This window comes from Lagenorhynchus albirostris, chromosome 2, assembly GCF_949774975.1.
Source record: "Lagenorhynchus albirostris chromosome 2, mLagAlb1.1, whole genome shotgun sequence".
In the NCBI taxonomy this organism is placed as follows: Eukaryota; Metazoa; Chordata; class Mammalia; order Artiodactyla; family Delphinidae; genus Lagenorhynchus; species Lagenorhynchus albirostris.
Genome location: NC_083096.1, coordinates 181,329,332 through 181,354,102, shown reverse-complemented (window position 1 = coordinate 181,354,102; position 24,771 = coordinate 181,329,332). Strand labels below are relative to the sequence as shown.

General features: G+C 53.5%; 1 protein-coding gene and 1 pseudogene across 3 annotated transcripts in view; one reads left to right on the top strand and one right to left on the bottom strand.

Annotated features, from left to right (window-relative positions):
- The window catches only part of CAMTA1 (calmodulin binding transcription activator 1), an 893,482-nt gene that overhangs the window by 131,648 nt on the left and 737,063 nt on the right, over positions 1–24,771 (top strand). The gene's annotated exons all lie outside the window — the stretch shown is intronic.
- LOC132516482 (protein FAM136A-like) lies at positions 779–7,447 on the bottom strand (annotated as a pseudogene).

Here is a 24,771-nt window from a genome sequence, read left to right as displayed (position 1 = left end):
CAGCCTCAGGGCTCATCACGGCTGCCAGTTAGAGGGGAGGTTTGCTTCCCCTGCCAGTGTGATAGCGCTTCTTATGTTTTTGCAGGGTCTCCAGGCTGAAAGATGTCATGTGTGAGAATTTTAAGAAATGCGCGTGCACATCCTGACGGCCAGAAATGAATATCCGCAAGGACCTTTTCAAAGTTTTTGTCCAAACTACCTCCCCCAACTCTACATCTTAAAGTAGCTTCATGCCCTTGTACATAAAACAAAACCACGCAAAACAAAGCCCCAGAGGCCCCCTTTCCCCTTCTAAATTAGTGACCCTCCTGGATTTTGTTTTACTTCCAGTTTGTGGAACATGTTGTAGTGATCTTTCAGACAAACAGGAGGCTGGCAACGAACAGAAACAGCTCTCCTCACACCCCACCAGCTCATAGGCGGGTCAGGTGAACCTGCCAGCCTGCTGGTATCTGTGTACTAAGAAAATCTGGTACCTTGGAGGGCTCTGGTTTGGTGCAAGGGAGACTCCCTGTTGCCGGGATAAGCCCTGGCCACATGAAATTCAGCCTCACAGAAACTCTCCTGTGCTATCTCTGACCCAAATTTTAGCACCAGGTTTTTTCACTTTCTAGGATTCACACACAAAGAACCAGTGTCCAGAGGCAAGTGACATAGTCCTTAAACTTGCTGCCATCCTTAATTTCCTCATTCATAAACTTTCCTTAGAAAACCCAAATCCCCGTTCCTCTTTTTAAATAGATTCCTGCCTTCAGCCCCGATGGCCAGTAGCAGACAGCTATTTCCCAATGGACGAGAGAGACTCCTTCATCTTCTTGGTCTTGGTTGGGATGAGGTTCACGTGGCCATCCACACACTTGGTCACGGAACTCTCCAGCTGCCGCTTCACCTGAAGCTCTTTACTCCCTGCGTCTATTGAATCTCTGGCTTTGTCGTTGCAGTGTATAGTGCACAGGGCCAGGCGGTCCTGGAACTTCTCCAACTCGCAGGTCACCAGGGCCTGGGCTTGAGCCAGAGGTGCATGGCAGCGCTCAATGCACTGGTGCACTTGCTGCATGGATGCCTGGTCGTCCTCACAACAGCCGGTGCTGCACCGGAACGTGAGGCCCTGCATCTTCCGGATGTTCTCTCTCCAGACTCTTCACCACAGAGTCCACCGCCTCCTGCACCCGGAGCTGCTGCAGCTCTGCCGTGGCGACCCCGCGCAGCTCCCTGCCGCGCTGGCGCCCACATGCTCACCAGCTTTTTATCTTAATTTACGAGCCTGCTGTAGCACCAATGAAGACATACTGTACTGCCTGGGAAAAAAACCACAGCCGAATTCTAATTCTGTACGATTCAAAGGCACGCCTTTGGCCGGAGCTGCTTCAGAAATAAGAAAAGTAGGAGACACAGCCCTGCTCGGGCTTGCTGGACTTGTCAGGGAGCCTCGTCCTGGCTGTCTCCTGTTGGCCTTGGGCTTCATGAAGCCTTCTGATTTATTTTTCTAGTCACTATTTTTTGAAAAAAGAAAAGCTGCCTTAATGGAAACTTTTAAAATCCAGGAGCTTTGGATTCCTCTACTTTGTCAGGCAAAAGTGGATTCATTTAGGTAGTTTTAGCCACAAAAATGCACATATTTATGAAGGTTTCAAAAATTAGATTTTTCACTTCTTTTACTCCGGGAACCTAAAAACCAGACTTGGAAGATAATTTTTGTAGTGGGGTATGTGCATTCAGTCAACTAGGAAATGTAGCAGTTTTCGAAGGTCTCAGAATTTCTGCATCTCATAATTCCTTTGTCCGGTCCTCTTGGGGACTTGCTCCTGAGTTCTTTTCCTGCCCAGCCTCCTGATTCGGAGGTGAGGTGTCGGTGTGACTGCGGTTTGAGAAGTTTCACAAGAAGGTGAGGAGTGGCCAGAGGAGGGGGGATGGGGAGAAGAGAGCTGAGCGAGCCTTGCTTTTCAAGATGGGGGAGCCCAGCGCAACCTGGATGGAGAGGGAGGGCTGGACTTTCTTTGCTGGAGGCAGGCCCACGGGCAGAGCCTGGGGGCGAGAGGAGGTGGTGTGCCGTGGAGGGCGTGAGGGCCCACGTGGCGAATGAGCCAGAGGCAGCCGTGGGCCTCTGGCCCCCCCCAGCAGCTGTGGTCACTGGCATGGTGGGAGGCGCTGGTCTGGGGAGGAGGATAGAGTCAGTGATGTCCACGGTCGCTGAGGAAGCGAACAGGCAGCCCTGCTGCTGACCAAGCCTTTCTCTGAGGTCGGGGTCTGGAGGCGGGGTAGCCCTCCACCCTACAAACAAGAGTCTGGTCCCAGCATCATGCCACTCCCAGTTGCCGGCGTGGGACCGATGCCCCCCTCCCCACCTCGGTCTGTGGCCGGTTGCTCTCTGGTGGGTCCCTCACGCTGGGTGTGGGCAGTGGAGCCCCCAAGCCTCCAGGGCACGTCCTGTGAACGCCCTCCTGTTCCCAGGCCCAGCTGCCTCGGAGGTGACCACGCTGCCTGGGAAGGGGTCGAGAAGGGGACCGGGGTACACAGTGTGTCTGTGTTCTTCCTCTGTGCTTTCTCCTGCCACCGGGTGGGAATCCCCAGGACAGTAGAAATCTCCGGGTGTCTCCCTGGCTGGGGCTCCCCCACCTGTCAGCGCAGAGCCAGGCCTTTCCCAGGCATCACAAAGTAGAAAGCGCATCTGTTTTCCAAGAAAGGACGCTGAGAGAGATGGCCAAATTGAGTTAGGAGTGCCAGGAATCCAGACCCACGAGTTCCTGTAAGGCCCGCCTTACCTCTGAATTACAGCTGCTTCCCGCGTTTCTGCAGGGAAACCGAGCCGCTCTCCCCGCGGCATTTACAACGGCTTGATTTACAGGCCCGCATGCTCGCTGCACACTGCACATCCATTTTCTCTCCGTCTTTAAACTTTTAAGCCTTTGCCTTATGAATGAGGCGACTGCTTTTCTAGGTTCCCTGGGCTTTTTATATGAGGTCTTTTTCTTTCTTCTCTGCTGGTTTCTCCGTAAACATGTTCTGAACACCTACTCTGTGCAAGACCTGTGACGGGCTCCCCAGGGGTCCAGAAACGAACTTGTCAGAGTTCTGGGCCTCAAGGACTTTGCATTCAAGGGCGGGTGGGAGGGGAGATGCCCAACATGCAGAGAGGTTCCCTACTCGGTGTCCCCACTGAGCAACCCTGTAACGGACGCTTATTCTGCGCTGACGCCGTGTGAAGTGCTCGGGCCTAGTGCTGATGACCAGGACCGACAAGGACCCCGAGCTCACCCCGTGGGGAGGGGGCGGTGTGTCAGGGGGTAGGAGGACAGGATCACAGACCACTCCTGGAGCCCGCAGCAAAGCCCGTGTGCTCTGGTGGGGGGGTCAGGGATGGTTTCTCTGAGTGAGCGATGGCTAAGCTGAGACCTGGGGGCTGAGCAGGAGGTCGCAGGTGAAGGGGGCAGGGGAGAGGGAATTGTTCCAGGCAGGTGGAGTTACCCCGTGAAGATGTGGCATCCAGAGAGAGCACGGCGTGGCCGAGAAACCACCCGAGGTCCAGAGAGTGTGCAGCGTGGAGCGAGGCAGAGGTCGGGGTGCTGGAGCTGTCTCCGCCCCAGGCGGAGCGGAGCCCCGACGGCGGTGGCCAGCGTGTGTGACGAGCCTGGGGAGACACCGGGGGGCCCGGGTCGGGCGGCTGATGCGATTTCTGTTGCTCGGAGGAAGGGCCACGGTGGCAAGACCGTACGTGAGGAAAACTGTTCAGAGACCCTGAACTTGCTGCCATTAATCTCAGTGACAACTGGGCCAGAGTGGGAGAGAAGTGACAGGTTCGAGACATTGTTAAGGAGAGGACTCTGTAGGACTTGGTCATCAGTCCGACCTGGAGGGTGAGGGCCGGAGGGGAGCCAGCACAGCTCCAGGGCTTCTGTCTTGGCCTGCTGGGCTGGAGGAGGTCGCGTTCACTGCCACGTGGGACCCCGGGGTGTACGGAACCCTGTGGTTTGAGGCCCCTAGGAGACACCCGCGGGCAGTAGGATCTGAGTGTAAAGCTCAGAATCAAGGAGCGCCTGGGAAATACAGCTTCGGGAGTAGCAGCAGCTACGGCCCGGGGAGTAGATAGAAGCCCCCAGGGGGCGCAGCGGAGTGAGAGGGAAGGAGAGCCTCAGCGAGCCCCCCAGAGACACAGCATTTAAGGGGAGACAGAGGGAGAACCGCCAAGCAGTAGCAGCGAGGCCTTCTCAAGGGGGACGTTCGCCCTCTTTGGTGCAGGACAATGGCAGGACCTCAGAGACCCTGGGGCCCTGGGAGAAGACGCGGGTCACTGGACCAGGTGGCCCAGCAGGACCACAGCAGAGAAGCAGGGAGGAGCTCGGTCTGCCTGGGACCTAGGTTGGTGGGGCTGCGTCAGACCCAGCACCTGGGGGCCCAGACCCCCTGAGCCCCTGGGCCCTGCTCGCCTGCCTCTAACTTTCCTGCTGTGGCGAAGGCCTTCCCAGCTCCTCTTTGCAAAGAATTATGCACTTCTTGACTGGAGCTCATGGAGCAGCCCTGACGCCGAGGAGAGAAAACATGTTTGAGGAAGAGGAGCCTTTCCCCCAGTCCTGAGCTGGCCGCTCTGGACGAGAAGCCTGCTCTTTTAATCTGAAAGAACTTTACATTTACGCTTGACTGAAGCCCAGGCCACTTTTGTCCTGGGAGCCCATGGGAAGCCGGGGTTTGGGTAATCTATGCGAGGCCCCTTAGCCGCCCTGCATCCATCATCCCAAGTGACAGAATTTACATCATTAATCATTGGTGGCAATAGAAAAGTCATTGGAATAGAATGTTGTCACAGGATAAATGTCTCCCAACTGCATATAAATGTCTCGGCTTTACTGTACTGTTTGTGCTCGAGAAATACTGTGGTGGCTTCAAAGTGGTATTTATGTGGCGTCAGGAAGCCATCAACACAGCCTGTCCTGCCCACACCCCATCCCAGGGAAGCCTGGACTCCCCCCAGGGGCCTCAGCCTGGGGCCACCGCACACCTGGATTTGGGCAAAGGGAGGGATGCTGCCGGCTCCCGGGTGCCTTAGGGTGGCCGATGCCGTGAGGGTTAGAAAACGCTCCAGCCCAGTAATCCTGCCGTGACACCCTGGTCGTCGTCCCATGGCTAGAGGGATGTGCACCTTCCCTCTCCATGGCCACAGACCCTTTGATGCAGGGGAGAAAAGGATGTGAACCTGGCCGGGTTGCAAGGCCAGAGGGCCAGACGCTTCCAGGCGGCTTCACCGTTTCAGAAATCAAGCCCACAGCGTTTTTCTGGCTGGCGTCTCTCTGTTCCGTGACCTGGAAACACGCTGTTTTTGGAAAGTGCAGATCTGCTGACAGACACCCTTTTCTGGAGGTTTGTGTGTTTCTCTCTGGGGCGAGCCGCCCTGCCTCGGATGGGCCAGATGCTGCTGGAGAAGGCGCTGGGCTTAGGAAGCGAGGCCCTTTTCGCTGGGATTTGAAGGAATTCTTTCTGCTTGAGCCTCAGGCTCTTCGTCCACTCAGGGTTCCTGGAGCCCTGCAGGGCCCGGTGGGAGGAGTGGGCACCCCCAGAAGCGGGGTGGGCACACCAGGGGCCTGAGGCAGGGGGCTGCCTCGGGTGGAAGGGCTTACAGGCCTGTTAAGGACCGACTCTGGGTGACCAACGAGCCATGTTAAACCGGAGCCAGGTGTCTGAGCTGATAAGCCGGGGCAGGGCTTTGTGGAGTATATTTGGCGGAAGGAGAGGTAGCTCCCCTTTTCTGTAGGGAATTTCGTAAATCACGGCCTATCAGATATGGAAGTGATCTGAGGCCAGGTGGATCCCCGACTTTGGATGTCACAGACTGGTCAAATTTTAAAAGTTTTAATTTGACCAAGTGAGGCCATTAAAAGCCAGAGGCCAGCTACTATATCATCATTTCATAAGTGGAAGAATATTCTAATACCAGCAATATAAGAGGGACATAATTTCAATATAAAGAGTATTTCTCAAACGGAATAAGTTTAGCTTTATGAAGAATTTGTTCCATTATACCTGTTTTGTTTTGATTTTTCTTTTTGTCTTTCGTTTTTTTAAAATCAAGAGAAAAGTCCGGCAAAAATCTGTTCCTGGTCCCCAGTCCCCTCATTTCAGGCGAGCAAAAGGAGGGAAGGTGTCTGGCCAGAGCCCCATGGCCAGCAAGGCTTGTGTATCGTTCCAGCTAATTCTGGCTTCATAACAAGTCACCTCAGGCTTCGCAGAATCCTTTATTATTATCACCTCTCCTGGTTCTGGCGGCGGCTGGGCCGGGCCAGGGGCCCTCACTCGGGGTCCCAGTGCTGCCGAGTCGTCTGGAGGGCCCCTCACTCCGTGTCTGGGAAGACGCAAACCACTGGGGGCAGAGCAGCGGGGGGCTCCTTGGGCCTCCCTCCTTCTGTGTGGTCTCCATGGCAGCGGCAGGACAGCCAGACTTCTCACGTGGGCCCTAGAGGTGCGAGTCCTGACGGGGAACCCAGGGGAAGCTGTGTTGCCTTCACGAAGTCACATAGCATCGCTTCTGTGAGCTTGTATTCAAGGAGGGGGGAATTACATGCCCTTCTTGTTGGGAGAAATGCCAAAGGGATGGCTGACATGCTCTAAAGCCACCCCATGGCTCCCAAGTTCCCCTGAGAGCCAGGTTTTAATCTGGGGTGCTGGGACCTTAGATCCCCCCTCCCCTTACCTGTTCCAGGAACAAGTCTGGTGGAGGATAAAGCAGGTGGCTCTCTGGTGATGGGGGGCTGTTTCCGCTTGCTGGTCGCTGCTTGCACTTCTCTGAAGTAGTAAATTTCATAGATAAGGTAGATTCCATCAAATAAGTATCAGTTAAGCTCTTTGATGATCATAAGCGAGATGATGAATTAAAAAGTTAATCTAGAGAAATAACTGATAAAGAACAGAGACTTCGGGAATACAGCGTAAACTCGCAGAACTCCAAGCGCTCACTCTTTATAAGAAGGCGGCCTGCAGCCCTGCTTGAGCACCTGCCGTGCGCAGGCCCAGTGGTGTGCAGAGGTGTGGGGGATGCGAGCCTGAGCCCCCGAGTATCCATGATCAGGTTGGGGGCCTCCTCGTGTCACCGTGTCGGGACCAGAGCGTGGACAGGGATGACAGCAGACCCTTATTAAATCCCTCTGCTCGGGGTGGGCTCGTGGGCTGCTGGCTTTCAGCTCTGCAGCTCCCCGTCCGGGAGGTCTGTAAGGGCTTGCAGGGAGGTGAGGAGGGATAGCAGGCCACCCCAGAGCCATGTGGCCAGGCCCTGTGGGGACGCCCACAGCCCAGCCCCCAGCACGGGGCCGGCAACCTGTTCAAGCCGCACCGGGTGAAGTGCGAGCAGGTGGGGCAGGGAGATAGGTTTCCACCAGCCTGGGGAGGGTCCCGCGTGGTTGCTCTCCGTGGGGATGAGCTGCCCAGACGGGGGGTTTAGGGTCAGCTGGGGCAGGAAGTCCATGTCCGTCACCGTTTCCTAGTTACTGGACACCAGGTGATCCCCCAGCCCCGCCCGGGTCTGGCCCAGTGTCCTGCCTCCACAGGGACCCCGGCTCCCATGAAAGCCTTCTGGGGTGTCCCTGGCCTCCGCCCCACGAGCTGTGTGTCTGTTCGTGTGTCTCCCTGCTTGGGTGGCAGGCACCCCAGAGACCTCTGTCCTTTGAAGCCTCAGGGGGGAACCTTCTTGTTTGCTCAGGGTGACAGGCGCCGTCCCCAGGAGGTCCTGCAGAGCTGCCCCATCATGTACCCGTCCCCCGCATCCCCTGTGACTCCTGGGAAAACAGCGGGGAAGGCTTTGCGTTTCTGCCCAGCCCGCAGCCCCTCTGAGACCTCTCTTCCACCAGCGCCAGGCGAAGCATGGGGGCCGTGAATGAGTTCCCGGGGAAGCTGGCCAGACGCCTACCCGTGGGCCTGCGGAGGCGCCAGCACCCGGCACAGAGCAGTGGATGGACAGACACGCTTAACCTTCCCCACGGACTGCCCAGAGGCCTCGTTCTTTCTCTCCGAATCACTGAGACCTGCTGGGTTGGTGGGTAATTGTTTCATACTACAGCTCTTGCCAAAAGGAGGGGGAAAAACAGTTTCTCAAGGTATGGAAGTCATCAGAAACAAGGACCCCCTCCGAGGCCATCACGCAAGCTGGTTTGCAGCTTCGCAGATGAAGGGGCGACTGGGGTACGTTCCTGCGTAGAAACGAGATGGAGGCTGACAGGATCAGAAACAGCGCTGGGAGCACAGGCCAGCCAGGCCCGCCTGTCACCTCCTCGTTCATTTCATAGAGTTGACTTACCACATGCCAGGTTCCAGGAATGGGTGTAAGTAGTGAACCCAAGGGGCGACGTCCCCCTTCTGGAACTTTCCTACTAGCTGGGGAGACAGACGGTGGGGACACAGGAGCTGCTGGGGAGGAGGCAGGTCAAGGAAGGCCTGGCCGAGCCCCATGACCTTGAGCAGGGCTGCTGGAGCCGAGAGTCAGGCCTGGGGCGTGGGCTCCCCAGAGGCACCCACTGCCACCCTGGCCCTCGGGAGTGCGGGGTGGTAACCGGGGGCCTGGCCTCTCCCTCCTTCGCCTCCTGGGTGTCGACGCTGCTCTTCTGATCTGGTGCCTGTGAGGAGGAAATATATATTTAGACTCTTCTGTACTTTCCGTGGTAACAGTCGCTTTATTCCTGGTGAAGAATGAGGAAAATGGGTCAGCTGTATTTACTAAGAAGCGTGTTCCAGCTCCTTTTCCGAAGCTATTTATAAACTTTGAAAAATGTGAGCGCAGTTTTTTGCATCTTACTGGAAGCCGGAGCGCCTATGAATACCCCTTCTATTACTATACCGGGAATCTAGCACTTCGGATTTGAAACAAGTCAACTGGGGCAGATAGAAATCTTGCAAACACTGATTTTGATGCACTCTGGCAGGATGGGTTTGCCTCGTGGTCGGATTTCTCTGGGCGTTTTCTCCGTGAGACCCAGTCTGGCTTTCCTGGGTGTGGCGAGTGGACCACACAGTCTGACCCTGGCCCCACTGGGCCCTCGGGGGCTGCGGGTCCCTGGGGTGGCGGGTGCCCGAAGCCTGGGGACTTGGGGAATTTTGGAATCGCTCACCCATCCTTTGGGGCAACGGGGCCGTGGGCTGCTCCATGGTGGGCCCTGCTGGCTCGGCCCAGGGCTCACCTTCACTCACGTCCTCCGTCTCTGATGCCTCGGCCCGTGTGTTGCAGGGTCACCGGTCCACTTACATTGAGCCCCGGGTGCGCACAGAAAACGTAGCTTCTCTCCTTCTCTCCACGTGGCCTGACCTTGCTTTCGAGAGCGGAGGGCTGGGCTCCTAGATTTTAGGTCCACTCTGGGAGTGTAGTCGAATGGCTTGTATCAGCCCCTGAGGGAACCCCTCTCTGCCTGGATGTTTTGGGTCCCTGTTCAGTCTTTCGGAGCGCCCCTCCCCCGCTTCCCCCTGCCCCTTGGGGTTTGGGGAGGGGTGTGTGCTCGTGGCCTGGTGGTGGCTGAGGGAGGGGTCCCTGCACTCCACGGGTGGCTCCGTGGGTGCTGCTTGCAGAAAGGCTGGACGGATGAGCCCCAGGAACCACCGGCCCATCTGGCCTCTGGGGAGGCAGCCCCGGAGGTGGAGCTGGTCCACTTTTATCTTCTCAGCGTTCCAAGGCCCCTTCCAAAGCGGCCTCCGCATCTTGACCATCAGAGGCCTCAGCCTTCCCGCCTTCTCCCACCGAGGCCCTGGGGCCCGCAGGTCATGGGGCACGAAGCCACCCGCTGGGGGTGTCTGTCCACCAGGGGGCAGGTCTTGGGGGGCTCCTCCCCTCACTGCCTTAACGGCTGCAGGGGCCTTGTTTCCTCTCTGTGCCCCTGCCTTCTAGGGGTATCACATCCATAATAAAGGTAATAATGATAAGAATGATCAACAGTCACCACTCGCTGGTCACTTACTCTGTGCCCAGCAGAGTTCTGCACCCTCCTGTGTAGCGGCTGATTCCTCTTCAAGGCAAAGAGGGTTATTAGCGGATGAAACCAGTTGTTCCAAAGTCAGTTCTCAGAACAGTACCCGGCAGCCTGAGCGTGAGCTCCGGGCGGGCCGCCGTCCACGATTGCTCTCCGTCTCGTCCATCTACCTGCTCCAGAGCAGAAGTTTCCAAACTTCCTTGGTTCTTGGCACCCCGAGTGCCTCAGTGATTTTCTTTTTTTTTTTTATGGCATCCCTAGAATACTTAACGGTTCCGTTAAGAATACTTAACAGTTCCGTTTATTAAGAATGCTTAATAGTTCAAAGAATACTTAACAGTTCCGTTTATTAAGCAGTTAGATCCAAAAGCCTTAATAAATATTTGTGTCCTAACAACAGCTGCTCGAAAATATCATACTCATAATTTTTTATTTCATTCTTAAATTACCCAGTTACTTACTAATGGGATATGTGTGACCATCGGGGGCTGGACAGCTTTTCAAATCCCGGAGTCAGATTGGGTGCCGCCAACCCCACTTCCTGTTCCATCCAGATTTTTTCCAGGTCCTTCTTATCTCAGCAATCACTGAAAACTCAGCTTCACAGTGACGTGATGTCCTCAAAAGGCTCGTAGGCTCATCTCACGGTGAAACTGTTATTCCAGTGGTGTCTGACAGGGGTCCGACAGATATGTAGCATTGCTTGTTTCCCTCCATAACTTAAAATATCCTGTGGTCTCATGAGTTCTCGGAGGCTCTCCAGGGTGCCTGGGTGCACAGTTTGGGAACTGTGTTCCTAGGGCCTTTGGTTCCTCCTTGGTACCCAGGAAGCAGATCATTGACCCTCAGGTCTCAGACTCCTGGTACCCATCTGGGGGGTGGTGTGTGTGGGAGAGATGACGAGGGTCTCGTGCCCACCTCCATCCTCCCTCTCGGCCCCGCCCCAGTCTCTCGGGACAGGAAGGGGTGTTCCCTGCGCTCCCTCCCTCTGCATTTCATTCTCCTCCCGCCTGGGCATCAGCCAAAGGGTGAGGGTGCGGAGGGGCATCTTCTCCACACTCGAGGAGGAACCCAGGCCCCGGATTCCGAAAACCCTCCCTCTGAACAAAATGCTCTCCAATCTGCGGCCATGCTGCTTACACTAACAAAAATCATGCCAGCCGTTCAGAGCTGAGAATTCCCTTTGTTGTTTTGGTGGGTAACGTGTCCTCTCCTCTGCCTGAAGTACTGAAATCCGTTGCTTCAATGGGCAGGGAGCTCCCCAAACCACTCGGTTTACAAGACAGCGAGTCTGAAAAGACTTCTAAAATGCCGTGCTCACTCTGCAAGCATCAGAGGAGGAACCAGGTGTCTGTACCTTCCTGTTCAGCAGGTGCGAATGTCTTAGGCCGATGGTACACCAGGCGGGCAGGGCTGCATCTTATTAAACAGGTTCTTCACCCCAGGTCCTCTGTGCTATTCCTGCTCTCACACAGCCCCTCCTCTTTACCTTTACTCCCACCTGCCTTCCCCATCTTAACCCTCCCAGGGAAGAGTTGATTACCTCCGTCTCCCCTGGGAAGATGCCCCTGCCTGCCTTGTTCCCAGACAGGCCCTTCCCTGCCGTTCCAGCTGCGGCCACTGCACCCTCCCTCCTTCGCCTGGGTCGGTTCCAAGATCTCACCCAGCTCATTGGCACTCGGGCGGGACCTTTGCTCTTGCTGTCGCCTCCATCTGGCCTCTCTGTCTTCAGCCGCTCCCATGCTGCCGCAGCTCATTTTGGTCTCACTTTAAATGTTGCTTCCCAAAAAGGCCGTCCGTGAGACCCCGTCTAAAGGAGACCCCCAGCCCCTCAGTCCCGTCAGAGACCCCGTCTGCATCGTGCTGTTTTCTCGGCACCGAGCGCTTTCTCAGAGCCGGGAATTTTTTTAACAGGAGGGACGTTCAGGGTCGCCAACTTTGAATTTTGCCAAGTAAGACTTTGAAAAATGCCAGCGACCATATATCATCGGCGTTTCAGAACAGAAAAGTTGGAAGGACATAATCTCCGGATGAAGGACAGTTCTTCAGATGAAATCAATTTGGCTTTATTGGGAACGTGTTGCATTGGCCCTTCTCTCATCTCGAGGAGGATGGATGGAAACCCTCACGACACGACATGAGTCCGTCAGTGAGCGCTTTGGGGACTCCGTGGTCACCCTCCCAAGGCCGTCCTTGTTTCGTTCTCGTGACGTTTGTCCCCTTCACTCAGCTGTGAGCTTCTGGTGGGGGGACCACCCTTTAGACTTAAGTTGTCTTTGCTGGGCTTCACATGCCCGTGTTGGTCTCTGGATGCTTCCAGATCTGTCCAGATGCCCTCTCCTGTAGCTTCGAGCCGGCCTCACCTCCCCTTGCACCTTGGCGACTTGTCATCATCCATCCACACGCCTGTCCCCCTGGTGGAGAGCCGGTGCCCAGACAGGGTCCAGGGCTCCCTCCGTTCTGTTCCGCGGGGCTGGCACCCGCGTTCCTCACTGTGTCGCGCGCTGCTTCGATCCGCTGAAGACAAACCCTCAGCCAGTGGTGACCGCAGATAAGTCCGTGACAGAGACCACCCTCAGGCCACAGCGCAGGGTATGCAACACGGAGCTGTCTGTCTCTCCAATACGGAATTTAGTTTCTACTTCAATCCTTCCTTCCACCAGGACGCAGAAACATAATCTCATTTAATTCTGGGGTTTCTCAGCACATTTAAAGCTGCCCCTAAACCACCACTGGGTTTGGCGGTGTGTGAGGGGCAGGTGGCGGGAGGGGTCTGGCCCTCAGTTACTGCCATTTCCTCAGGTTCCTGGCTGCCACCCCGTATGGGTCACGGCTCTGCCCCCCTGTCCCCTGGCCTCTCCAGGGCCAGGTTTCCTCAGCTGCTTTATGCCCCTCTTGGGGGCTGAGGGACCCTTTTGCTGCACCGCCCCCCCCAGCAGCCCTCTCTGTTCTCTGGGGCATAGGGTGCATGCAGTTGGCACCACGTAAGGAAGAAGACCCCTGCTGGGGACGATGGGCCTCTCTGGGGTCCTCATGTCACCTGGCGCCAGGGCGGGAGCAGGTGGGACCACGCCCCACATGGCTTTGATTCTTCCGTTCTCTGTTCCACGCACCAGCCCTTGCCTGGGGCAGAGATGCCCTCAGTCTGATTCGCATAAAAGGCTACAGGAAGCCGGGGCCAAGAGAAACCTCTGTTCACACCTCCCACCTGTGAACCTGCTGCAGATAAAGGTTCTGGTCGGGGCTTTTGCGGGGAGACTCCTAGGCTGTCTGAGGAAGGAGGGAGGGTGCGGGCTGAGCACCCATAGGGAGCTTGTTCAAAGGGGGTGTGGGCTGGTACCTACTGGAGCTGTCGAGTGTTCTAGATTATTTGTTCATCTGTGTATTTGCATTTGCTTAAAACTTTCACTTTAGAAGTAATACATGTTTAATGAGGAAAAGTAAGGAGAGACAGAAAAACAAGTAGAATCAGTCATTTATCTCAGCACCTGGATTTATCTTTACATCTCGGTGGGCGTCTCTGAGATGGGTTAGTCATAAAAGCAGTGATAATTATAGCACCAAATATGGCTCTTGCGTTGAGTGCTTAACGATGCCTCCTTCTAAGAATCACACAGATATTAATTGATTGAATCATAACAGCCCTGTAGGGTGGATACGACTGTTATCCTCATTTTACAGAGGAGGACGCAGAGGCACAAAGTGTTTGTGTGATTTGTCTGAAGTCAGTCCGCTGGGGAGCCTGGCGGCGCACTCACACTGCACACCTGCACACATGGTACGAATTTATGGCCAAGATACACAACAGTGATGCACCCACCAGTCAGGGTTCTTGTCCCAGTTTCTTTCAGGAGAAGAACCATATTTTCCTCTGTGTCCTCAGGGCTCGGAACACCAATTTACTGAATGAATGAATGAATGAATGAATGAATGAATTCTGATGCGCGCTTTTCCTCCACGAGTCACGGGCAAATTACCGTTCCTCCTGTTGGCTCCTTTCTTTCCTTTCCCTGCTCACAGCACGCACACATCCTGGGGGCCTCCTCACACAGCTCCAGGGGCCCCCTTCACCTTTTTAGTCTTTATCTAAAAATAGCGTCACCGAGGCATCATCGACATATGATAAACTGCACATATTTAAAACGTACACCTTGGTGGGTTTTGACATCACCATCACCAGATCAGGAGAATGAAATGCCCAGCCGCCCCAGAAGTGTCCTGGACCCCTTTGTAATTCCTCACTCCAGGTCCGCCCCGCCTCCTTCCCTGGCACTGCTGTTCTGCTTTCCATCACCATAGTTAGTTTGCATTTCCTAGAGTGTTATAGAAATGGAATCATACAGTCTGCACTCTTTTTTCCGTCTGCCTTCTTTCACTCCACACAATTATTTGGCGGCTCATCCATGTTGCAGGTATCAGTTCATTGCTTTTTATCGAAGAGCAGTGTTCCACTGTGTGGATAGGAGGTGATTTGTCCATTCACCTGTTGATGGGCCTTTGGGTTGCTTCCAGTTTTTGACTCTTACAAATAAAGCTGATATGAGCATTCGTGTGCAAGCCTCTGCATGGTCGTATGCTTTCTCTTCTCTTGGGTAAACACCTAAAAGTGGAAAGCCCGGATCATGTGGAAGGTGCCAAACTGCTTTCCAAAGCAGCTGTACCACTTTCCATTCCAACCAGCAGCAGGGCATGAGAGTCCCAGTTCCCTCACATCCTTGCCAACATTTTGTATGGTCATTCGCTTTCTTTTTATTATTTTTTTAGATTTATGTTATTGAAGTATAGTTGATTTACAATGCTGTGTTCATTTCTACTGTACAGTGAAGTGATTCAGTTATACATACATACATACATATATATATATATATATATATATATATATATACATTCTTTTTCCTATTCTTCTCCATTATGGTTTACCACAGGCTATTGACTATAGCCCCCTGGGCTCTACAGTAGGACCTTGTTGTTTATCCATCTTCTATGTAACAGTTTGCATCTGCTAACCTCAGACTCCCACACTCCCCCTTCCCCCCTCCCGCCCCGCCCCGGCCCCCTGGCGACCACGAGTCTGTTCTCTGTGTCTGCGAGTCTGCTTCCGTTTTGGATTTGCTTTAATTTTAGCCATTCCAGTAGGTGGTTGGTGGCACCTGGTCGTGGTTTTAATCTGCATTTCCTTAATCACTAATTATGTTCACACACTTAATTGCCACCCCTGTGTCTTCTTGGTGAAATATCTGTTCAAGTCTTTTGTCCATTTCCAAAAAATTGGGTTCCCTGTGTTTTTATTATTGGGTTTTGAGAGTTCTTTATATATAGTCTAGAAAAAGTCCTTTAGCAGATATAGGCTTTACAGAGATTTTCTTCTAGTCTGTGACTTCTCTTCATTCTCGTAACGGTATCTTTTGAAGAACAGAAATTAATTTTGATGAAGTCCAATTTATGGATCATTTTGTGGTCATAGCTCATGCTTTTGGTGTTGTATCGAAGCAATCTTTGCCTAACCCAGGGCCACAGATATTTTCTCCTATGTTTTCTTACCAAAATTTTATACATTTAAACTTAGGTCTATAAGCCACTTTGAGTTCATTTTTGTATATGGGGTGAGGTTCATTTTTCTGGTTTTTTTGCATGTGGATGTCCGGTTATCCCAGCACTATTTGTTGGAAAGCCTCCCACTTCTCCACTGAGTTGCCTTTTGCTGCTTTATGGAAAGTCATTCGTTCACAGGTATGAGGGTCTGTTTCTGGACCCTGTTCTATTTCAGTGATCGGTTGTCTGTCTTCACGCCAAACCCACTGACTTGACTGCCGTAGCTTTATAATAAATCTTAAAATCCTTAGAACCGGGCTTCCCTGGTGGCGCAGTGGTTGAGAGTCCGCCTGCCGATGCAGGGGACACGGGTTCGTATCCTGGTCCGGGAAGATCCCACATGCCGCGGAGCGGCTGGGCCCGTGAGCCATGGCCGCTGAGCCTGCGCGTCCGGAGCCTGTGCTCCGCAACAGGAGAGGCCACAACAGTGAGAGGCCCGTGTACCACAAAAAAAAAAAAAAAAAATCCTTGGAATCAAAGCCGTGTTAACTCTCCATTCTTCTCTTTCAGAGCACGTTGGCAGCTCTGGGTCCCTCGTGCTTCCGTATGGATTTTAGAATTGGCTCCCGTTTCTAAAACAAAGCGTGCTGGGATCGTGATTCGTATCCAGCCTCGCGCTGTATTCTCTGTGGGTTCCCTCCTCCGGAGTCGTCACCTGGTTCCCCCTACACGGGGCAGCTCTGGGGTCAAATGAGTGGCCTGGTGGGAAGACACCTCAGTCAGTAGAAGGAGAGGGTGTTAGTATTTATAAAGCGTTTTCAGAGACACTTTGCATTGACCTTAGGGTGTCAAGATGTGATTTTTTTTGTTGTTACTGAGCTGGGGGGGGGTCTCTGCTGAGGAATGCAGACCTGACAGATTCCTAGATGCTTGTGGAAGCTTCCATCACTTGTGGTCCTGGGTCAGTCCTGGCAAGGAAACCGCTCTTCCTTTTGCAAAGTACACGTGGAGATTTAATCCGCCCGGGTGGCCTGCCAGAGGTTCCACAGGTGTGAACGCCCGCCGACCTGGGTGGAGCCACAGGTAACCCTGCGAGTGGGCACTGGGCAAGGATTTCCTTCTAGAACACTCCTTTGAGGAGGAAGGAGGAGACTTGGTAACTGCAGCCCTGCCTGGCTGGCCATGTCTCCGTGTGTTCCTGGCCTTAACATGTGCGTGGAACCCCTCACCTCCTTCCAGGGGTGGTGTGTGGCCCGCAGGAGCTGCCCGAAGCCCTGCGGCAGGTGCCCCGTTCCCTCCGCTTTCCTGGGCCAGCTCTTCAGGGAAGGTGTTCTGCAGGGGCCGTGTGGTCAGAGAGGAGGGAAAGGCTTCGAGGAAGCTCTGATGGGCCATTTCAGTGGGCTTTTCCGAGGACTGTGCACTAGGGGCTGCCCCTGGGGAGAAGGAGCTGTTAAACTGTCGAAATAAAAAGTCATCCAAACTCCTTGGGCCAATCGAAAGCACTTAACTCACACGACAGGCAGCGAAGGCAGCAGATTTCCCTGCAGTTGTGTTATGGGGGCCGGGGGGGAAAGGCTGTTGGGGAATTGAAAGAACAGAGGGAAAGTTTTAAAATACTGGAATCTACCTAGTCAATAATACATTAAATTTGGGATTCATAAAAAGTAATAGCGGTGAAAATCTCCCCAAATAAGTTTTTATTCTAGAATGGGATGGCAGGTCTCCTGGAGCACTGATTATCCCATAGGTGTGGTATTCTGAAATACAACCTGGGGCATATATATTGTCAAATAATAAAGTATTATGAAACCAATCAGCTGTGAGCTCCCCACTTGGCAGTTTGGAAGTAAAACCCTTTCTCCTTTGCAAGGCCAAGTGACTCTTAATTCCTCCCGGGAGATTTCATGTTAAAATGTGTTCACTGCCAGCTGACAAAAGAGGCGAGTCCAGATTTATTACCCTGGCACCTGCAGCAAAAAAAAAAAATGACGGATGATGAAAATATATTTAATTATCATTCCACGCCACATCTCTGCCTGCTCCAGTCACAGGGCTGCAGCTGTTGGCGCACACTTTATTTTAAAGTCAATGTGCTTATCTGGAGCGAAGGCTGCTAGCTCTGAGTAAATTGACTTGTGGGAGGAAAGGGTGGCGATCTTCTCTAGCCCCGGCCGAACAAGTGCAGATTCGTATTCTGTGCACCTGCTTTAATTGTCTAATCCGCCCCCATCATATCAGCTCTGGGATTTGGCTTTTGTAGAGAAAACATTTGCAAGAAGTAAACTTTTCCGTGGCCTTTCTCAGTGGAAATGAATGATTTTCCTTCCTAGACTGTGAAGCTGAAGGTGGATGCTCATGTTTCTGGAGAGGCGTCTCAGACAGGAGGAGCCCTAGAGAGGCCCTGGCTGGACCCTCTTCCTCACCAGATGAGGACAGAGTCCAGAGGGCAGGCGCCGGGGCTGCCACGGTGGGAAGTCTGGGACTGGAGCCCTGGCCTCCTGGCTCCCGGGCAGCCCCTGTGTTCTTATGACTTGTGTCTGTGAGAGGTCCAGCCGTTTGGAGTGATGAGCCCGAGCCTAGAGGATGAGCCACAGAGCTGCTCTCCTGTTTGTCTTATGTTGGAGCCTTCTGGACAGTGAAACCCTGGGAAGGGCAGCAGCGCTCCGACTTGGGTGAAATGTGTCAGATTTCGTGGAGTGCAGGTCAGGGGGAATCTGGCTTGGTCGTCCGGAGTGCGTACCATTAACCTGCACCTAAGATGATGCAATTTTCAACAAGAAAAGCCCAGATAATAGGCAGTACATAATGTGGCAATATTCCGGCTGTATCTCTTCTTATCAGGAGAAGCCACTCAGTGTTTTGTGTATGGTGGGATTTAGTACAAAGTGATGGAATTTCCACTGAAAGTAAAATACAATAACTGGATTAGCAGTTGGGAGAGATGACGCCGAGTGTCTCTGACGGTGCCTTGTGTTGCCGGTGGCTGGAGGTGGATGCCTGTGGATGGGGCAGGAGGGGATGAGGTTTCTGTGAATGTGAGCTGGCATGGGGAGGGGCGCATTTCCTCTGACCTTCTCTTTGATGAGTAAGGATGCAAGACTGCATCTGCTGAGGCTGCAGGACCTGAGGCTTGGGGGAGGACGGAGAGTTCTGTCCTACGGATTTGGGCTGTGAGCAGAGTTCTTAGCCACCAAGCTTTCCACGTATTGATCACCTTTTGTCTGTAAACCGGAGAGAGTCCATCGTCATTGCCACCGTCTCTCCCATCACCGTCACCATCACCGTATTCCTCCTCTTCTTCACCGTCACTTACTATGTGCCAGGCCCTTCGCTGAGTCTTTTAAACTTGTCATCTCCTGTAATCCCACGAGGTAGATATTATTCTGCTTATTTTACAGTTGAGAAAACTGAAGTTTAGGTAAGTGACAGAGCTAGGACTTGAAGCCAGACCCTGGAGCCCATTCCCTCAATTATACTTTTTCACTTAGGAAATTTAAACATATAGATTTAACTTCATAGGTTAAAGGAAGGAAAGAGAAAGCCAACTCTGTCCTTTTTAAGGAAAAAGTTTGAGGACATCAACAATTTTGAGCTTGAAGACTGACGCTTGGGGATTTCTGTTCCCGTGTGGCTGACAGCCCCTCAGCTCTGCGAGAAGGCTGGTGTGTGTGGGGGGGCAAAGCTGTGAGGGTACATGGAGGAGGTGCTGGGGGTCCTGGCCCCAGGACTCCCCAGGGAGAGTCACAGCCTGCAGCAGGGAGCCCCAGTGGGAAGGGAGCCTCTGCTCCATCCTGGCAGTGCTGGAGCCGTCGCCCCTGGAGTGGGACAGGGACGGGGCCCTTTGGTGGCTTGCCTGGGAGGCCTGGGCACAGACACTCAACCGCGCTGTCCTCCCAGGTCTCCTACGTGGTCTCTGCCCTCCCTCACAAGCCGCACTGTCCCCGGTGTGTGTTGGTCCTGTTGGTGTCGCTTGTTTTCTTGTGATAAGTCAGAGCAGGTGGGGCCGTGCTGAGTGGCCCACACTCTGACCCCCCTCTGCCCTGGCCACACGGCCTCCAGGAGGCCTGGCCTTTGTCTCTCTGGTCTCCCATGACTCCTCTGGTACCCAGCGGCTGGCCCAGCGGGGGCGCTGGGTTTGACGCTTGACTGTCGTGTAGGCTGAGTGGGATTGTGACTCCATCTTCCGGGCTGAGCTGCCTGGACACGTGACAGGGTGGCAGCCCCCAGAGCACGGGGACATCCTGCACTCTCGTCTGCTGCCCGCAGCTGCTCACTCACAGCAGGATCTCGGGGTTTACATCAGCTCCCCACGACCACAGAGCCAGACCGATCTGTGTCTCAGAGACCAGCTCTCAGCAGATACTGATTATGTGTCTGCTGTAGGCGCGGCGCCGGGGACCCAAGGCTCAGGGAACTCAGGGGGTCATGATGGCTCACAGGGCTGCACCCACATTCACGCTGTCGTCACCATGCCCTGGGCCAGCGGGACTTGCGGCCACGGCCAGGGGAGCAGACGTCTCCCACGTGGATTGTATCAAAGGTCGAGGAGACGGGCCACGTCATGACTGGCTCATCAGGGTAACTATGGACAAGAAATTAATGCCGATTTTATTTCCAAGTGAGGCTGATGACTCTCTTTACCACATTAATTTTTATTAAGCATTTTATGTATTATTCCATAACCACAGAGTATGCAGAGACAGTTTAGAACACATTATGGGGTTGTGCGTTTGGTAATTACCATATGGCCTCAGTCCAGAATGTAGAAAAGAAAGTAAACATGATTGTTTTCCAGTAGAAGGGAATCACCATGGTGATGTATGGACAGGCCTTGGAACCAGCGGCACTGCCCACAGTCTGGGCTCACGAGCCAGTGCCACCCTGTCCTCGGGACAGTGGCGACGCCCGACCCTGTGGGGCAGCCTCCTGGCCCCTCGTCTCGGGCTGCAGGGCTTCTGCTCAGCCCCGTTCCCTCCCCCGGCCTCTGCTGCCAGCACCCTTTTCCACTCCATCACTGGACACATCACACAGGTCCTCCTTGCTGCTCAGGTGTCCCCTCAGGGAAGCCTTCCTTCCTGCCCAAAGCAAGTAACCCCGGTCCCTCCTGATCACAGTGCAAGGTCTGTTTTCATCATGACATTGATTTACCTGGAGGGCTTTTGCTTAGCGTTTGTCTCCTCACTGCCTCGAGCTCCAGGAGATCAGGGGCCTTATCTGTCCATCCCAGCATCTCTAGTAACTAGCCCACCCACAGCGCCTAGTAGGCCTGCAACAAATACTTATTGGATGAATGAATGAATGAATGTCTGCTCCCCTGGACTGTGACGTCCCCAGGAGCAGTGCTGAGCATCCCGGTGCCTCTGCCTGCATCTCTGTGGAGCCTTAAACAGTCCAGCCGGGAGGCCGGGACGGAGCGTCTGTCGGGGAACCGGTGCTGGGCTGGGGGCTGTGGATTGCTTACTGAAAGCTCAGAAGAGATTTCTGAGCCTTTTGGGGAGGCAGGAGCCTGAAACGAGTAACCATCCAGGGACACCAGGAGCGGTAGAATCAGGGGTGCGATGGTGTGACGTGGGTCATAGGGAGGACGGAGAAGGCCCGTGTCCACTCTGCAGGTGTCATCATCGCCTTTGTCTCTGTCTTGGTCACCATCATCGCCTATTTCTTCCTGTGCCGGGCCAGGCCAGCACGAGCCCCACCTGCTCGTGGCATCCTCAGTCTCCTGACAGGTGGGCGGGGATAGTCTCCTACCCCGGAGGAGCCCACCAGCCAGTAAGTGCGGGGCAGGGGAGGACTTGGGACCCTCTCCTCCCTCCACCTGCTCTTGCCTCTCTGGGCACACCCCAGGGGGCATCTCACAACTGTAGGGGAGTCCCAGCAGGACTCCTAAGTCAGCTTCAGTGTTGTCCACGGGCGCTGGGGGCCGGAATGCTTGAAGCTGCAGTGCACCATTGGGAGACCCTGCCGCCTGGGATCTCACAGGTTCCCAGCTCTCCAGCAGCTCTTCCCTGATCCCAGGCCCTCCAGGGTCAGATGCTAGTGTGTCCATTTGACATCGAGGAAGCTGTGATCTGGAGAGCACAGGGCCTTGACGTCATCATGTGTCTCCCGACCCTGAGGCACAGATTTGGGGGCAAGTGCTTCGTGTTGCAGGCGACCCCTCAGGAGTCAATGAGCAGTTAGCGCTGTGGGCTCAGAGACAGCTGGAGCACACCGCAAAGTGGCCCCGGTGTGGGGGGACGGAGCCGGGGCATCGATCCGCCAGCCCCTGAGAGCAGTGGTCAAATGCTCAGAGTGGTCTGTGGGTGACCTCTGGCCAGGTGGAGGCCGTACAGGAGGGCTGGACGCCCTGTAACCTTGCCGAGCCAGGCAGTGCTTGGGATGGGCCAGAAGCCAGGTGCGGCCTCTCAGGGCTCCTCCCCAGGACTCCAGAAGGAGAGGTGGGAGGCCTGAGTCTTGATAAATTCAGCCACCAGAGTCTGAAAACCAGGGGAGTCCAGCTGGCCTTGCTGGGGCAGCATGGCTGGGGGTGCGCGTGGGGCTGTGCTGCCGTCACAGGGGGGAGCCTTGCCCGCGGGGTTCAGCGTGGGAACCTGTGCCCTTAGTGGTTCCATGGGCTGCACGCAGGCCTGCCTCCGTGCCCCCATTCTCTTCTCACCATTTTTTTCTTTAAAGAAATCTCATTTTACAAATGGTTTCCTGCACATTACAAGTGCTGTTCGCAGCGCTTAACCCTGTTTCATAATTGGCCCATACAATATTCTGTTCAGAATTCTGTTCAGAATTTTTAATCAACGATGGCACGTTGCCCCAGCAATTTAAATAAAAAGTATATAAATGAATTTAGTATTTTAATATTACAATGACATTAGCCTTATATATGTACTTAGCAATTTCATGCAGTATTATAATTTCGTAAAATAGTCCTCTTCATTTGGCCGGCGGATAAACCCTGGAGTTAAAACCATGGGCTCTTTGTGCAACCAGCAGAGAAGGGAGAGAGCTCAGAAGGAGGAGGACAACGTGCAGGCCAGGCCGTCCCCTCCCTGGTGATTCCACTGCACCTGTGCTGGGAGGTGGGAATTCAGCCGGTGGCCTTGGGCAACCCTGACTCAGCGGTGCTGCCGCCACTGCACACCTGGGCAGCCTGTCGCGTGCCCGGAGCGGGTGGGGGGAGCACGAGATGGTGCCTCAGGGCAGAATGAGAACGTCAGTGCAGGGAGGGCCAGCCCTGCCAGCTTCCAGTCATTTCTGAGGGCCTCCTCCTACTGTGCTGGGAATTGTACCGACCACTCTGCGGGTGTTGGCCCTCCTCAAGGTCACAGTGACCTGCCCGTGGCTGATGCAGTGGACGGTCCTCATGTCCTTGATGGCCAGCAGCATCTAACACGGCTGATTCCTCCTCCTCTCTGGAGTGGTCCACTTGGCTTCTGGGATGCCATGGTTTCCTGGTTTCCTGCCACCTCTGTCTCCTCTGGAGGCCTCAGGGCTCGGCTGTGGTCCCCTTCTCTCCTGCTGAGTCCCTTGGGGCTGCTGCACTCTGGAAAGTTACTGCCCCCGAGGTCAAGGGAAAGAGGTTATGGGGCGTCTTCGGAGGGTGGGGAAGTGCCAGAAGCAGGTGGTGGACGCCGCTGCCCACCAGCCTCCTACCCCATCTCCCACCTCTGCCCTTGCCTCCCTTCAGTCCCCTCCCGGCTTGGCCGCCAGAGTGATTCCTTTTTTTCTTTTAAATTATTTATAATTGTGGTAATTGCAATACACATACCATAAAATTGGCCATTTTAAGTGTGCAGTTCAGTGGCATTAAGTGCATTCCCACTGTGGTTCAGCCATCCCCACCGTCCATTTCCAGAATTCTTTTCATCTTGCAAAATGGAAACTCTGTCTCCATTAAACACTAACTTCCTGCTTCTCCCTCCTCCAGCTCCCGGCACCCACCATCTACTTCCTTTCTCTACGATTTTGACCCCTCTGAGCACCTCATGTGAGTGGAATCATATAGTACTTGTCCTTCTGCAACTGACTTATTTCACTGAGTGTGATGTCTTCAAGGTTCATCCACATTGTAGCTTGTGGCAGAATTTCCTTCTTCTTAAGGCTGATTAACATTCCATTGTGTGGATGGACCACATTTTGCCTGTCCATTCATCTGTCCATGGACACTTGGGTTGCTTCTACCCTTTGGCTCTTGTGAATGATGTTCTCTGAATGTGGGTGCAGAGATACAGAGTGATTCTTTAAAACACAAGTCAGACTACCCTGTGACCCAGCAATCCCACTCCTGGGTATATATTTGAGAAAAACAAAAACACTAATTTGAAAAGATGCATGCACTCCAGTGTTCATGGCAGCACTGTTTACAATAGCCAAGATATGGAAGCAACCTAACCGTCCATCAGCAGATGAATGGATAGAGAAGATGTGGTGTATATATATATATGCAATGGAATATTACTCGGCCATAAAAAAGGGGAAATTTGCCATTTGCAACAACATGGATGGACTTGGAGGGTTTTATGCTGAGTGAAATAATTCAGACAGAGAAAGACATACACTATATGATATCCCTTTTACGTGGACTCTAAAAATACAACAACCTAGTGAATATGACAAAAAAGAAACAGACTCACAGATACAGAGAACAAGCCTGTGGTTACCAGTGGGGAGAGGGCAACGGGGAGGGGCAGCGTAGGGGTAGCGGAGTGGAAGGTACAAACTACTGTGTATAAAATAAGCCACAAGGATATATTGTACAACACAGGGAATATACCCAATATTTTATAATAACTATAAATGGAGTATAACCTTTAAAAATGTTGAATCACTATACTGTTCACCTATAACTTAAGAAATATCGTACATCTAGAGACTGTCATACAGAGTGAAGTAAGTCAGAAAGAGAAAAACAAACATCGTATATTAACGCATATATGTGGAATCTAGAAAAATGGTACAGATGAGCCGGTTTGCAAGGCAGAAATAGAGACACATTTGTAGAGAACAAACGTATGGACACCAAGGGAGGAAAGTGGCGGGGGGTGGTGGTGGGGGGATGAATTGGGAGATTGGGATTGACATATATACACTAATATGTATAAAATGGATAACTAATGAGAACCTACTGTATAAAAAATGAAAAAATATGTTGTTCATCAACTGTACTTAAAAAAACAACACAAAAAAACCACACGTCAGACCACACGGCGCTTTAGTTCTCTTGGTGGAGAAGCCCGCGGCCACACGATGCCACACTGCCTCATTTACCCCTGCCCTCTACTCCTCACTCCCCTGCGGCCGCGCCGAGCTGGGC